The sequence below is a fragment of the Melozone crissalis genome, unplaced genomic scaffold (genome assembly GCF_028551555.1).
Source record: "Melozone crissalis strain CALT ecotype California unplaced genomic scaffold, PUWL_Pcris_2 ptg000013l_1, whole genome shotgun sequence".
Taxonomy (NCBI): Eukaryota; Metazoa; Chordata; class Aves; order Passeriformes; family Passerellidae; genus Melozone; species Melozone crissalis.
Window position 1 is genome coordinate 58906304 of NW_026535791.1, and position 4763 is coordinate 58911066.

Below are 4763 nucleotides of genomic sequence, written 5' to 3' on the forward strand. Positions count from 1 at the left end.
TAATTAGATGGCTCTCTGTAAAAATTAAGAATTAAATCAATTGCTTTGTTTCCTAAAAGATTGGTTTTCACTATGAACAGGTTGGGATATTTTCCTTTGCTAATTCAGGAATTCATGAATCTATAACAAACCTCTCCAGATAAACTTGGGAGGTATAATTACCCCAAAACTACACAGGCAGATAGGTTATTTTGTCTCGGTGTGATTCTGGCAAAGTAGGGAAAGACAAGAAAAACACCTCTAGTTAAGGGCTGTATATAAAATTAGAAGAATAAATATTTGATGCCCTCTTTGATATATGATGGTCTAAAGAAAACTGTGCTTAGTAGGTTTTTTTTTAACTTGTCTGCCTGCATAAAACCTTAATTCTGCAGTTGCTTTTATTTATTTCTTCTCGTGGCTATGGTTTCCATACACAAATGTGAGGGTTGAAAAGCCACATAAACTGCTGCTTTTCTGCATTTCCTCTCCTTCGCAGTTAAATTTGTTTACCTCACAGTCAAATCATGGCCAGAGAATGGGTTGATACACCCAGCTTCTTGTCCCACTTACTTCAGAAATTTTTTAATCCTGGCCTTGTGCCCTTTGATGCCAGCAATTTAAACATCAAACAGTTCTGGTTGTGCTGTATCATCACCACCTTTCATCCTGTATCATGTGTAACAAGATTTTCAAGCCCATCATGTGTTGGGTGGATGAAAGGTCCTGCTGTAAGGATGTTATTGGGGTGGAGAGGATGTGGAAACAACAATCTCATGGTGGGATGTAGTGTCAAAAAATTAGTGGGCATGTTCATGAAAAAGCAGGAACCATTGCCTAAGCAGGCAAAAATACTGGTGCAAAGGATCTTTCAGGTGGAAGAATGTTGTTATCCAACCCACTCTGGGTTTCTCTGGCTGTGGATGTACTTGGTAGTCAGCTGACATGTCTGAGCACATGTTGAAAACAGAATGGTTATAAGCAATTACAAAGACCACTAATAATGTTTGCCCTGAGTCAGCTAGCAAACTCTCCATCCCAGCCACTGTTCCCACTGGAGCTGGCAGGCACCCCAGCTTTGGAGGCCAGGTGCCAAGGGCTACAGGAGGGAGTGGTCTGCATCCCCTTGGGCTGGGGAAGCAAGAAAGAAAGAAGAAAATCTCCTGCATGTTTAAGTCACAAGTGCAAGAGCAGCTTCTGGCTTGGGAGTCAGCCCCCAGCCTGGCTGCTGTAAGCCAGGAGAGGTGCAGTTTCAGAGTGAGCAGTGCCAGGCTCACCCAAACCCCACACCAACCTCCTGCCTCCTCCCTGGGGCCACAGCTCCCCTTCCTACCCTGATGGCTGACATCCCAATTCCATTGCAAAGTATGTTTGCACGAACATGCAACTGGCTGTTCTTATTCGGAAAAAAAAAAACAGCTCTTTTTTAGAATTCATTACTTCCCTGGTATTGTGGGGTAAGAATTTATTGATGTGTGAAGCGGACAAATCTTTTTATTGATTTTGAATTTACCTGAAAAATGTGTGACATAGGAGAAGGACTTGACTTTGCCTTCTTTCTATGTCCCACAAGTTAACTTTCTTGAGTCAAGTGAGAAGTTTGAAACTTCACTCTTTTCAAATTTTAATGGGGGCAGTTTTTCATATACCAAATAGTGTGTAGCAGCTTTCTTCAAAACTCACCTTTGGAGGTCATTCTCTGGCAGTGAGGTGTGACATGCAACAAGCACGTACAAGAAAGCACCACCCAGCTGACACATCCTGGTTTTATTTTCTGTATTTCTCTTTATCTCATTCCACATGTATCTCAACTTCTTGTTTTTATCTGTAGCTATGTTCAGCCAGTACATGTTTGTAGTGTTGTCCACAATGGACCCCAGGCAACTTCCCTAGCCACCACTGAATTTTAGGATCCTGTAAAGCCTGGTGATTTGGGTTTGGTTTTTGATTTGTTTGTGTTATTTTCTATTTCCCTCCTGCCTTCATTTTAATTTTTGATTAGTTATTCTGTGAAAATTAACATTGGAAGAATTATTGCTCCTACTCAGTGACATGTTCCAAGAAAAATTCTGATTGTCCTTACCTTCTCCAAAATTTCAATAGAAGGAATTAGCATAATCATCATGAGGAAAGGACAAAATTAAAGTTTCCTGACTGCATTGCATTTTGTAACAATGCTGTAAGAAAAGAAATAATATCTTTATTTCACAGTTTCTCAGTTGTCTTTGGTTAAAGATTTGAACGTCTTGTTCTAGTTGACACCTTGCTGATGTGTTTAAACATAATGGAGGAACTAATTTTTCTCCCAGTTGCCTGGGAGTGCCTCTGCAATGAGGGCAGTGAAGCACCCCGGAGATGTGTCAGCCTGGCTGGAAAGTGGAGAAGGTTCATGAAGTCAGACTACCCTTAAGCTGGGTGATAACCACATAACTTGGCTGTAGTTCATAAAAACAGAGTACTCCAAAATTTGTAAAAAGTTGATGACTAAAGATTTCTGCCAATTGATATTTAGTTATATCCCTAAAAATAATTTAAAAGAACTAATCTTCCTAGAATTTCAGCTTCTTGCCTGTCAAAACTTGAGACCACTGCACCTTCTTGGCAGCAGCCAGCTGGGTGGAACAGCTGCTCCTGGTGCGTAGGATTGCATGAACAACCTCCAGCAAGGTCATTTACAGGGCACAGCTGAAAATATGTTCTCAGTACCTGTATTTACTTGCAGGAATGGAATATAAATTTCCCATCCTGTTGACATGCACTTTATTGGTAAGTGGGGAAGAGGGAAAGCATGTTCACATGAGCACAAGAAGAGAATGTTAAAGGTAATTTAAAATACTAAAAGTAATTATTTTCATTCAATTTCTCATTGTTATTCTCCAGAGGACAACAGCACTGCAGGCAAACAGTGCACCAGAGATCTGAGTCCTGATGGTACCTCTCACACTACACCTGCATCAGCTATCCTCAAAAAACCTCAATTTCTAGAAAACTGACTTACTAGGAATAGTACCTTTCTTCACAAAATAATTATAATCGATCTGTGTCACTTTATCAGCAGAAAGAAAACCTCAAACATGCAGTTCATGTGTGAAAAGCATTACTGCTGGAAATATATTCTCCAACATCTGATAATTTTTGAAGAAAACTTTTTTCTCTTTGACAGATCAGCCTTGTGCCTTCTTCTACTGCACAATGTATGCTAACTTCCCTGGCACCCAAATTCACCCAAAATAGGGCTCACAATTAATTTTATTACAGACAGCAAGAGCTCTGTGGTTCTTTATTCCATTCTCTCCAAATAGCTCATATTTGCAATTCATCTTCCTTCCATTCAAAAAGTATCTCAAAGGGGGACAGTACAAAAGTAATGTATGTTTTGTAAATTTTATATATATACACACACACGTAAAATAATGCTTGGAAGAAATTAAAAGTAATCTTAAGGCCCTATTTAAGGATTTCATGAGCTATCCAGGGATCAAACAGAGCATGTTTGATGACTGGATCTCTTGCTACTCTTAAATGGAAGGGATGCACAGGGAAAATACTAAAACAACAAAATTCTGCTGGGGAAGAGGAGTGGGCTGTCTTCCTTTTTCCAAGAATTTTTACCAGTATTATGCATGTTTGTAAAAGAACAAGTGTTTTGGGGGAACAAAAGTTCCATCTAAAGATCAGGATGGTACAAAAAAATGTAAAATTATTTTTCATCTTAAAATTAACAGTTGAATAGTTACTCTAGTGCTTATTTACTCTAGTAAGTTTAGATTTAAGATGCAAGGACAAGATATTTTAAGCCGTTACTGCCCCACTGAAGCAACTTTATTCAACGCTAACACTTGACCTATTCTCTGAAGTGTTAAGTGCTTAGGGAGGTTTAGAGTGATATTTGTATTCAGTAACTCATATATGGAGTGGGTAAGTTTATTTTCCCGGAAAGCAGAAACATCTATAATGTATTTCTAGGATGTTTGTTTCTACCAGTTTGAAGTTATCCCCCTGCAGCCCCGACACCCGAGCCCCACGTGTGCACATGGCACGGACGGTGGCTCACGGGAGCGCAGGAGTGCTTTGGCAGCTTCATTCTCCGCTCCTGTGCTGAATCCCTGTTTCCCCAGACGGGACCCTTCATCCCGGTGCCCCCGAGCAGGAGGAGCCGGGGAGGGGCGATGGCTCCCAGGGCATCCCCAGGGGCAGCGCCGCTGACAGCCCCGGCCACGGCTGCCCCGCGCTGCAATTCCCGGCACAACTTCCTTGCGCAACTCGCTCTCCCCGCTCGCACGCCCCAGTTTTCCTGCAGAAGCAGCAGCCGAGTGTCACTGAGTATCTCCAGTGAGCCTCCCTGGCTGGACATATTCCAGAGCCGCAGTGCTCTGGGATGCCCTGCTCGGGCAGGTTGCACCAGGTGCCCCGCTGTGCTCCCCTCCAACCTGACGCACTCTTTGATTCTGCTGATCTCGGCCGCCCCGCCCGCTGCTCCGTCACGGAAACGCCGCTGAGTTGGCCCCGACTTCAAAGCCGTGACCGAGGCAGGAACAGGGACAAGGCAGTCGGGATGCAGCGCGCCCAGGGAAGGGAACGGCCGCCACTGACGCTGGCCGCCCGGGGCCACGCCGCGTCCCCGCGCCTCGAGGGACGGACTACAACGCCCGGCACGCCCCGCGGCAGGGAGGGCGCGAGCCCTCCACGTGAGCCGTAGAGCTGCGCGGCGATTGGCTGCGGCCGGCAGGGAGGCGGGCCCCCGGGGAGCACTTCCGGTGCCCCGCGCTCGGCACTTGTTTGGA